Genomic DNA, 12,770 nt, shown 5'->3' with positions numbered 1-12,770 from the left:
GTATTAAGGGTTCAACCATGTTCATACTGCGTACTCCTACTTTATTTACTTTCAAGGTTTTAGTTTATTCACATTTTTCCACATCACCTTCACTTTATAGCTTCGTCACCTTTTAGGTGTCAGCCCACACGTTTCAACTCGGGTGTACACATGGACATTCTGGGTCGAGTGTGTCAGTTTGGTATCAGAGCATAGGTTTAGGTAATCCTACATTCATCACACACATGATGCAAGCACAATTGATTCTTGAATCTCTAATGTCAAAACCTCGTCAAGAAAGGATCGCGCAAGCATTTCCCTACTTTGGTCTATTCAGAACGACTATCGCTAATGCTATCCTGATGGCTTTGGAGATTGCCTCCGGTCTTCGAGCAAATAACTTCTACGCGAAGGAGAGACTACTTGAGTACATATACAATCCATTCATGACAATCTATGGGATTGTGGTACCAAGTTAGGAAACTTTAGGGCCTGTTTGGTATCCTATTTGAAATTTTTTATCGTTTCTCAAAACATTTCTTAAGAACATTTCTTGAAAACAATTTTCTTTAAGACTCAAAAACTTGATTGGTTGGCGATTTAAAATTTTTAAATCTTACAACTTAAACTAGACAAAGAGATCTAAAAAGAGGGGGTCATAGGAGATGGAGAAAGAGAAGAGAGAAGGAAATAAAGTAAGAGATGCTTGAAGGAAAGAGAAAAAGGGACGATCGGACGAGATAGAGAGGAAGATAAGTGAGAGAAAGAACCAAAAGAATGAAGAGAGGGGATTGGAGGAGAGGAAAAAAAGGTAAAAAAAAATTAAGAAAAAAAGAGGAAAGAGAAAGAAGAAAAGATAGAGATAGATTTGGAGTGAGAGGGCAAGAGAGAGAGAAAAAAAATGAGTGAGTTAAGTTTAAAAACTCTAAAAACTTACTTTTTATGGTTTTAGAGAATAGACAATATTTTTGAGTTAGTCTTGTGTTCAATTTTTTAAAATAGTCCTACCAAACAAGTTTTTAAGGCCTAAAACTTGAAAATTATTTTTGAATTTAAAAAGGTGGATTCAAGTAGAGTACCAAGCAGACCATTAGCCTTTCGTTTTCCTTTGTCAAGTTTTGGATAGCGTGTTTGCAAATCAATGTTCAAAAAATCGGCCTAGGCAGGCTTAGGCTCCTAGGTGCTCGACGATGGTGTTCTGATCCGATTCAGGCCAAAATGTTCAGAAAATCGGAGAGGATTTAGGCAGCCGCCTAGACGCTCACTAGGTGCTCTAGATGGCTCTAGGCGGCAGGTTAGGCGATTTGAACGGCGCGGACCTTTAGCGGAAGCACATCAACCTGCTATCGAACAACCCACAGCGGTTTGCTTTGGTTACTGTGAATCTCGAAATGACGTACACCAGTGGTTTAAATATCAATGATAGGGTCAAATTTCAAACTTAATGAAAGCCAAACTCAAGCAAAAGCAAAAAATCAATCATCGTCAGCGAGCTGAGTTGCAGACCTTCCCGAGGAAGAAGAAGCCTCTAAAATCCTTTCATTTCTTTTTTTTGTAAGAGAACGACGTTGTCTGGGTAGTTGGTAAAGTGAAACATGTTTGGGGAATAGTGAAACGTTTGTGGGGAAAACTGAAGCATGTTTGGTGTTTTTTTCCCAAATGATAAGTGTTTGGTGTTTATGTGGCACGAAATCCTTAATTCCTAGAATCTTAACGCTTTATAATTACCAAAAAAAAATTGAAAAAGAGAATTCCTATAATCCTAATACCACGTAATCACACACAAAACAGAACTGTTAATTAATTTTTATTCAAATACTCATATAATATTTAGTACGTACTATATTTTTTTAATTAAATAGATGTAGATACATGCTTTTTATTTCATTAGATGAGTTACATGAGTACACTATATGCATTTTAGTATAATGGTATAACCCAAAATTTCATACAATATATTATTTTTAAGTATAAATACACTTATTTATTTGATATATGGTAAATTTCCTTAAACCGTCTAGTCTGCCTAGGCGCTAGGCCCCAGCCCACCACCCGACTATCGTCTAGCGTCTTTTAAAACCATGTTGCAAATATATTGGTAATTTAAATTACATAACAAATATAAATAGCACTACCCACTATTTTTGAAAAACTCCATTCCCTCCATTGGAATTCTACGACTCTAATGACGTTCCAACGAACTGAATATGTTGCTGGTTGCTAACAATATCTCGCCCAGCTGTTATTTCAGGCCTAACAATATTATATGTGGTCACATGAAGAAGTAGCTAGTGCATGTTCTGTCATGTGAAATTTGTTGTATGCATGAAGAAAGGTAGGTCACCGTCGCCAATTCACTTGGCCATTCATATATTTATATTATAAAATTTGTGTCAATTTAGTAACTCACTCAAGTATCAGTAAATTAGTTTAGGGTCCATAGTACCCTGCATGGCATTATGTGTTGTGTGCTTATAGAGTAGGCTTATAAAAAGGTCATTAATCGAACAGTTCAGTTTAATTTCAATTTTTTATCATTAGAATCGTTTATTTTTCTATAATTTTAAAATAAAAAAAATTATTTCTGCAAAAATACTAATTTGATTGAAGTTTATTCATCATATGTATTAAACAAGTCAATAATTTTGATAACAACTTACATTGTCATGATGAACCATCCATAAATAACTAAATCTCTATTTTGAATTTTTATCTACCTGGTATTAGATTACATATTGATTATAATCCCTTGATGTGTCCTTAATTCAAAATAATTAATATGCATTTTATTTAATGTCTCCCATTAAATATTTAAATTTATTAATATACAAATTTTAATTTATTTTTTGACCATAAAAGAGTTTTTTAATTTATTAATTTTATTTAACATTCTTCAAACTTGAAAAACTTAATTAATGTACCTAAATGTTAGTACCAAAATGTATTATATTGAACTAATGTATTTAAATGTTCATACCGAAATGTATTTACCGAAATATATTCATCGAAATGTATTATATTAAATTAATGTACATAAATGTTTGTACCGAAATGTATTATATTGAATTAATGTACCTAAATGTTTGTATTGAAATGTGTGCACCTAAATGTATGCACTGAAATGTATTATAATGAATTTAATATACCTAAATGAAGAATACAAAGTGTCACAACCCGTCCCGGAGGTACATTTGACGGGGATGTGAAATGACGGATTTGCCCTTAGCGGGCATTAAGGTACGTGGGTGTGTGATATTATTTGGTCTAACCTTAAAATGTGTTGGAAGAAAATTATAAGATAAGATGGATTATTAATTTAAAATTTTGTTATGTTGATTAAGGATGTGGACAAATGGATGGTGGGGATTGTTTTTGGACATCACAAACCCTCATTCTCTCCCTCTCATTCCCGTGGCTCTCTCTCTCTCCTTCCTCACGACCCTCTCTCTCTCTCTCTCTCACCCAAACCGTACGGACAACACCAAAACCAACCAAAACTTCATGGATCGACGTGGAGATTAGTATTATCGTGTTTGTGAGTGTCCTACGAACTCAAAGATACCATTTTCAGGTAAGAAATCCTTCGTTTTCACGTTCAAAACTCGAGGACCGAATGTGGCACTATTCATGAACTTTATGTTGGTTGATTTTTAGGACAATCCAAGCTCACAATGAACTTTAGGAGGTCCTAAGGAAGCTCGGGGACGTTCGTTTGGAAGTTTTGGACGTCGGGATCGTCGAGTTCGACTTTGGCCGGTTTTGCTTGGATTTTTCCGGTGAGATTTAGTTGTTTTTAGAGCCTTAAAGTAGTGTATCGTGATTCTACATGTTTGCGGCTTCATTTTGGTATAAAATACGAAGAAAATGGTTGAGAAACGAAGGAGAACGAAGCGTTCAAAGTTTGGCCGGAAACCGGCCGCCGGAAAAACCAATCCGGCGACTGGCTGAGAAAAAAGGTGCGCGTAGGGGCGCGTGGGACCTCCAAAATTTTTTCTAAAAATTATGCGACGTCCGTGATGTCGAGTAGGTCGATGTGGTATATTCATATACCCAAATTGAGCATCGTATGAGAAGTTATTTTGAATTATTGGTTATGTGTTTAAATTAACGTTTTTATAGTTGTTTCGCATATAGGTGACACCTATCCCGAGGACGAGCGCATCCAGGGACGCCACGAGGGTTACGACCCTTCGACTTATCAGTGAGTGGGCAGTTTTGATTTCGTATTACTTATATACAACTGTTTTTCCTAGAAAATACGTTTATGTGAAAATTATGAATCTATTTGCCATGCATGAAACTGTTGAGATATTTAGTTTGATAATTGATATATATATATATATATATGTGAAATGACGCTGTGGACGCTCAGGTGAGTTTATTTATTTTCAGCTAAGTTATTTATCATGGATTGCATTGAAAGCTCTTAACCTGCACCTAGGTGTTAGTGCTTATATTGTTATTCACCACACCACACGCTCGTCTTGGATCCAAGTAGGTGGATGTCGTACAGACCATGTGAGGGTTCCGACATGCTAGTTGTACAGATCACTAGATGTGGTTCCGACTAGTGGGTGACCTTAGTTATGCGCGCTGATGATTGATGAGAGAAGCACTAGAGCGTATTTATACATCTGTCATCGTACAGACTACTATGTGTAGTTCTGAGTGACGTGCAGAGTTGGACCGTACAGGTCACTGAGGTGACTCCGGTTGGATTAGATGTTGAGCTTTAGAATCAGCCGTACAGGACTATTGTAGGGTCTCCGGTTGATTTATCATTTCACCTGATTGTTATTGACGCATTCTGATTATATTTTGGGCATGGCATATCATTTCTGAGATGTTATGACGATGGATATGTGCTGAGTAATGATGTTTGGTATATATATGTTTATATACTATTTTCGGGGAAAGTATACAGGTTTTTACGGTGAGGGGTTAGAAATATTTTAAATGAACTGTTTTGGAAAAACGATTTGGTTTTACTGACCCACTCATTTTGTTTTGCGCCCCTCTAGGTTCTAGTTAGCGGTTGGTGGCTCTCGAGGTCTTATTCCGACTTTCTGACAGACTCTTGACATGTAGGACTCACCTGAGGGTGATGTACTTTTATTTTAGTCCTACTTGACTGCACCTAAACCTATGCTTTGGATTTATGTGTTTATCTTAACTCGTCCTGTTATTCTAGTAGGTTGTTCTGCTAGAGTTTGGTTTGAATTCTTTCTTATAAATGTTGTTGTTTCGCTTCCGTGTCGCACTTATGGTTACGTCATGCTCACGTGACAGCCAGCACGATTGGATCCTCTGGATCGGGGTGTGTCAGTTTGGTATCAGAGCTTAGGTTGCAGTCCTGTATAATTGTTAATGCTTTAATGATCTTTTGATGTTTTTTATCAGAATTATGCCGCCTCGTAGAGAGCGTAGGGAGTCCTGTCGTACTCCTGAACCTAATTTTCCGGATATCACTCAGTTGGGGGAAGCAATGGCTCAGGCTTTTCAGAATGTGATTCATCATCCTCCCCCACCTCAGAGGACACCTCTGGAGACCATGTACAATTTGAAATTAGATCATTTTATGGGTGATGAAGGTCACGAGGGGGCAGAGAAATGGCTAGATCATATTGAAAAGACATTTCAGGTAATGCAAAGTCAAGGGAATTTTCCGGCTGATAGGTGGGTGGAGACTACTACCTGGTTTTTGGGTCGAGAACCGGCTAGTTGGTGGAGGAATCAGACTCAGTTTATGACCCCAGCTATGGCATCTGATTGGGTTGTATTTAAAGATAATTTTAAGAAAAGATTTGTCCCTCCAGAGTATATTGATCACAAGAAACAGGAATTTACTTAGTTGAAACAGAAGAATATGTCAGCTCATGAGTACTACAGAAAGTTTACTGATTTGTCTCACTATAACCCTGATACAGCTGGTAATCAGGGAGAGATGCTTCGACGTTTCAAGTTGGGATCTAAGAAGAAGTGGCGTACCTTTGCCAGTGCACTTCCTTGCACCGATTACCATGAGTTATTTGAGATTTTGGTTAGGATGGAGGACTCTGATAATCTTCCCAGTGAGAGTGAGGACGACGAGGACAAGAATGACGGTCAGAAGAAGGATGATAAAGGTAAGGGTATTTCTATTCCGAGACCTCGCAAGACTCAGAATTTTAAGAAGAGTGGAGTAAGTTCGAGTTCTTCTAGTGGTGGATTTAGTATTACTGGCCCGAGGAGAGGTGGTGGTAGATTTTCTGGTGGGCCTAGATTTCAGAGGCAGAGGGATTCTGGTGGTGCTGGTGGTTCTGGCGCTCCGTGGTGCCGCCGTTGTAACTTTCGTCACCATGGTGAGTGTAGGAGAGGTAGTGGTGCTTGCTTTACTTGTGGGCAAATGGGGCATCGGGCTTCTCAGTGTCCCCAGGGTCAGCAGAGACCGCAGCAGACCAATATGCCACCTCCAGCACCGATTCAGCATAGTTTTGGACCAGGCGGTTATGGCCAGTCGAGTCGTGGTGGTGCCTACCACTACCAGGGGGATGCTGCTCCATATGCTCCCGGACCTTATCAGTATCCCCAGGAGCCTTATCCTCAGGCAAGGTATTCTCAGGACTTTGGAGGTTATTCTTCTTATTCATCTATGCCAACTGGTGGATCGCAGTGGCATCAGGGAGGCCAACCCCGTCAGGGGGAAGTTGCTACTGGTGGTGTAAGATCATCCAGGCAGCCTAGTCAGCCAGGCCAGGGACGTACTCCTCAGGGACGAGGTAATCAGGGCAGTAGAGGTCGTGGTGGACGACAACAAGCTCAGGGGCGAGTTAATCATATTTCACTACAAGAGGCCCATAACCATCCAGACTTGATCATGGGTACGTTAAATGTTCTTGGTCACTTTGCTAAGGTTTTGATTGATTGTGGTGCTACGCACTCTGTGATTTCTCATACGTTTGCTCAAATGACCCAACCTCACCCTTCACCTCTAGGATTTGATTTAGAGTTTGCCATGCCTAGAGGAGATAAATGTTATGTTGATAGTGTGTATCTTGGGTGTCCAGTGATGGTAGAGTGCGTGGTTATGTCAGCTGATCTTATTCCGTTAGATATTGTGGATTTTGATGTGATTCTAGGGGCTGATTGGTTGCATTATAATCGTGCCCATATTGATTGTTATGGTAAATCAGTTGCTTTTTATCGTCCTGGATTACCTGAGGTTACTTTTGTGGGCGAAAGAAGTGGGGTGAGACATGGTGTTATTTCTGCGATAAGGGCAAGGAAATTATTATCGAAGGGTTGTCAAGGATATTTAGCACATGTGGTGTTAAATGATGTTGTTTCTACTAGTATAGAAGAAGTTGGTGTGGTCAGGCATTATCCTGATGTGTTTCCTGATGATTTACCGGGGTTGCCGCCAGACAGAGAGGTGGAATTCTCTATTGATTTGCTTCCAGGTACTGACCCTATATCTCTAACTCCTTATAGAATGGCTCATGCTGAGTTGAGAGAATTGAAAATCCAGTTGCAAGAATTACTTGATAAAGGTTTCATTCAACCTAGTCCGTCACCTTGGGGTGCCCCAGTATTATTTGTGAAGAAGAAAGATGGAACTCTACGATTATGTATTGATTATAGACAATTGAACCGAGTAACGATTAGAAACCGTTATCCATTGCCTCGCATTGATGATTTGTTTGACCAACTGAAAGGTGCGTGTGTATTTTCTAAGATTGATTTGAGATCCGGGTATTATCAGTTGAAAATTAAAGAGGAAGATGTACCTAAGACGGCTTTCCGAACTCGTTACGGACATTATGAATTTCTGGTTATGCCATTTGGGTTGACTAATGCACCTGCAGCTTTTATGAGGTTGATGAATGAGGTATTCCAGCAATATCTTGATAAATTTTTTATTGTTTTTTTTTATGATATTCTGGTATACTCTAAATCTAAATCAGATCATATCCGACACCTTCACTTGGTGTTAAGGAAATTGAGGGAGCATCAGTTGTATGCTAAGTTCAGTAAATGTCAGTTTTGGTTAACTGAAGTGGCATTCTTGGGGCACATTGTATCGGCTCAAGGAATTCAAGTTGATCCTCAAAAGATAGCAGCGGTGGAGAATTGGGAGCAACCTTGAACCATCACTGAGGTACGAAGTTTTCTTGGTTTAGCAGGTTATTATCGACGGTTTGTTCAGGATTTTTCTATGATTGCTTTGCCGTTAACGAAGTTGACCAGGAAAGACGTTAAATTTGAGTGGGATGAAAATTGTGAGCGGAGTTTCCAGCAATTGAAATATTGCCTCACTCATGCTCCAGTGTTGGTACTTCCTGATGATAGCGGTAATTTTGAAATTTATAGTGATGCTTTCTTAAATGGTTTGGGATGTGTTTTGATGCAGCATAATAGGGTGATTGCCTATGCTTCTCGGCAATTGAAAAATCATGAAAGGAATTATCCTACTCACGATCTTGAATTGGCAGTAATTGTTTTTGCTTTGAAGATTTGGAGGCATTATTTGTATGGTGAGAAGTGTAAGATCTTCACTGATCACAAGAGTCTTCAGTATTTGTTTACCCAGCATGATCTTAATCTTTGTCAGCGAAGGTGGATGGAATTGCTAAGTGATTATGATTGTACTATTGAGTATCATCCGGGTCGTGCTAATGTGGTAGCTGATGCACTGAGTAGGAAACCTCAAGGTAGACTCAATGCCTTATATGCTTACCGTGTTCCTCTTCTTGTTGAACTGAGGGCAACTGGAGTAAGGTTGGAGTTTGAAAACCGAAGTGGAGCTTTTCTTGCTAGTTTTCAAGTCAGGCCAGTTTTGGTGGATCGTATACTCGAAGCTCAGATGGTGGATGAGGAAATTCAGGAGTTGGTTCAATTAAGAAGTGAGGGGAAAAAGAAAGACCTTAGAATTCGAGAATCAGATGGTATGCTTATGCAGGAAAACAGAATGTATGTTCCGAATAATGAGGAATTAAAAAAGGAAATTTTGGATGAAGCGCATTGTTCAGCTTATGCGATGCACCCGGGAGGAACTAAAATGTATCATACCATTCGACCATTTTATTATTGGCCGGGTATGAAAAGGGAGATTGCTAAGTATGTGAGTAGATGTATTATTTGCCAGCAAGTTAAAGCAGAAAGAAAGAAGCCATTTGGGCGAATGCAGCCACTTCCCGTTCCCCAGTGGAAATGGGAAAATATAACCATGGATTTCCTGTATAAACTTCCTCGTACACGAAACGGATTCGATGGTATTTGGGTGATTGTGGATCGACTTACCAAGTCAGCGCATTTCATTCCAGTGAGGGAGAAGTACCCTCTGAATAAATTGGCTAAGTTGTTCATTACAAAGATTGTAAAGTATCATGGAGTTCCAGTGAACATTATTTCTGATCGAGACCCGAGATTTACTTCTAAATTCGGGGTGGCTTTTCAGGAAGCTCTGGGTACACAATTGCTTTATAGCACAACTTATCATCCTCAAACTGATGGGCAATCAGAGAGGACTATTCAGACGTTGGAGGATATGTTGAGATCTTCAGTATTACAATTTGGTGATTCCTGGCATGATCGTCTAGACTTGATGGAGTTTGCTTACAACAACAGTTTTCACTCGAGCATCGGTATGTCACCATTTGAGGCACTCTATGGTAGGGCGTGTCGAACGCCATTATGTTGGTCTGAGGTTGGTGAAAGGGTGTTAGAAGGCCCAGAGATTGTAGATGAGACTACTCAAAATGTTCAGGTGATTAAGTCAAACCTGAAAGCAGCCCAGGACCGGCAGAAGAGTTTAGCGGATCGACATACTACTGATCGAGTGTATGATGTGGGTGATTGGGTGTTTTTGAAGTTGTCACCTTGGAGAGGTGTGGTACGATTTGGAAAAAGAGGGAAGCTAAGCCCGAGATGTGATCACTGAAAGAGTTGGTGAAGTTGCCTACCGGTTGGAGCTGCCTCCGGAGTTATCTAAGGTCCATAATGTGTTCCACGTCTCTATGCTTCGACATTATGTTTCTGATCCTTCTCATGTGATCCCTCCTCAACGGTTAGAGATTAATCCGGACTTGACATATGATGAGGAACCAGTCACGATCTTGGATTGGAAAGATAAGGTTCTAAGGAACAAGACGGTGAGTTTGGTGAAGGTGTTGTGGAGGAACCATTCTGTAGAGGAAGCTACCTGGGAGACAGAAGATCGAATGAGAGAGATGTACCCAAGGTTATTCTATGGGTATTAAGTGGTTTATTTGGTTATGGGAATTTCGGGGACAAAATTCTATAAGGACGGGAGATTGTCACAACCCGTCCCGGAGGTACATTTGACGGGGATGTGAAATGATGGATTTGCCCTTAGCGGGCATTAAGGTACGTGGGTGTGTGATATTATTTGGTCTAACCTTAAAATGTGTTGGAAGAAAATTATAAGATAAGTTGGATTATTAATTAAAATTTTTGTTATGTTGATTAAGAATGTGGACAAATGGATGGTGGGGATTGTTTTTGGACATCACAAACCCTCATTCTCTCCCTCTCATTCCCGTGGCTCTCTCTCTCTCCTTCCTCACGACCCCCTCTCTCTCTCTCTCACCCAAACCGTACGGACAACACCAAAACCAACCAAAACTTCATGGATCGACATGGAGATTAGTATTATCGTGTTTGTGAGTGTCCTACGAACTCAAAGATACCATTTTCAGGTAAGAAATCCTTCGTTTTCACGTTCAAAACTCGAGGACCGAATGTGGCACTATTCATGAACTTTATGTTGGTTGATTTTTAGGACAATCCAAGCTCACAGTGAGCTTTAGGAGGTCCTAAGGAAGCTCGAGGACATTCGTTTGGAAGTTTTGGACGTCGGGATCGTCGAGTTCGACTTTGGCCGGTTTTGCTTGGATTTTTCCGGTGAGATTTACTTGTTTTTAGAGCCTTAAAGTAGTGTATCGTGATTCTACATGTTTGGGCTTCATTTTGGTATAAAATACGAAGAAAATGGTTGAGAAACGAAGGAGAACGAAGCATTCAAAGTTTGGCCGGAAACCGGCCGTCGGAAAAACCAGTCTGGCGACTGACTGAGGAAGAAGGTGCGCGTGGACCCGTGCTACCCACGGCACGTGGGGGCGCGTGGGACCTCCAAAATTTTTTCTAAAAATTATGCGACGTTCGTGACGTCGAGTAGGTCGATGTGGTATATTCATATACCCAAATTGAGCATCGTATGAGAAGTTATTTCGAATTATTGGTTATGTGTTTAAATTAACGTTTTTATAGTTGTTTCGCATATAGGTGACACCTATCCGGAGGACGAGCTCATCCAGGGACGCCACGAGGGTTACGACCCTTCGACTTATCAGTGAGTGGGCAGTTTTGATTTCGTATTACTTATATACAACTGTTTTTCCCAGAAAATACATTTATGTGAAAATTATGAATCTATTTGCCATGCATGAAACTGTTGAGATATTTAGTTTGATAATTGATATATATATATATATATATATGTGAAATGACGCTGTGGACGCTCAGGTGAGTTTATTTATTTTCAGCTGAGTTATTTATCATGGATTGCATTGAAAGCTCTTAACCTGCACCTACGTGTTAGTGCTTATATTGTTATTCACCACACCACACGCTCGTCTTGGATCCAAGTAGGTGGATGTCGTACAGACCATGTGAGGGTTCCGACATGCTTGTCGTACAGATCACTAGATGTGGTTCCGACTAGTGGGTGACCTTAGTTATGCGCGCTCATGATTGATGAGAGAAGCACTAGAGCGTATTTATACACCTGTCATCGTACAGACTACTATGTGTAGTTCCGAGTGACGTGCAGAGTTGGACCGTACAGGTCACTGAGGTGACTCCGGTTGGATTAGATGTTGAGCTTTAGAATCAGCCGTACAGGACCATTGTAGGGTCTCCGGTTGATTTATCATTTCACCTGATTGTTATTGACGCATTCTGATTATATTTTGGGCATGGCATATCATTTCTGAGATGTTATGACGATGGATATGTGCTGAGTAATGATGTTGGGTATATATATGTTTATATACTATTTTCGGGGAAAGTATACAGGTTTTTACGGTGAGGGGTTAGAAATATTTTAAATGAACTGTTTTGGAAAAACGATTTGGTTTTACTGACCCACTCATTTTGTTTTGCGCCCCTCTAGGTTCTAGTTAGCGGTTGGTGGCTCTCGAGGTCTTATTCCGACTTTCTGACAGACTCTTGACATGTAGGACTCACCTGAGGGTGATGTACTTTTATTTTAGTCCTACTTGACTGCACCTAAACCTATGCTTTGGATTTATGTGTTTATCTTAACTCGTCCTGTTATTCTAGTAGGTTGTTCTGCTAGAGTTTGGTTTGAATTCTTTCTTATAAATGTTGTTGTTTCGCTTCCGTGTCGCACTTATGGTTACGTCACGCTCACGTGACGGCCAGCACGCCTGGATCCTCTGGATCGGGGTGTGTCACAAAGTACATCAAAATATATTGTACAACAAAAATTAATTTATCTAAATGTTTACAACAAAATATATTATGATAAATGAAATGAAAATAAAAATTTTAATAAAATAAAATTAATACATTAAAAATTAGGAAGAAAAAGTGAAATAATTAAAAAAATAAGGTTATGAATGTAACAACCCGTTCTTAATTTTATGTTTTTATTAATTTTAAAAGTGTGAATTTACAAAAATGCCCTACAGGCAAGGACTTTGACTTTCGTTTACCATCGTCTAGAGGAACATATGACATATTCTTTTAGCGTATCCTTGTAGTACTTG

This window comes from Malus sylvestris, chromosome 6 (assembly GCF_916048215.2).
Source record: "Malus sylvestris chromosome 6, drMalSylv7.2, whole genome shotgun sequence".
In the NCBI taxonomy this organism is placed as follows: domain Eukaryota; kingdom Viridiplantae; phylum Streptophyta; class Magnoliopsida; order Rosales; family Rosaceae; genus Malus; species Malus sylvestris.
Note: the sequence above shows the minus strand (reverse complement) of the source record.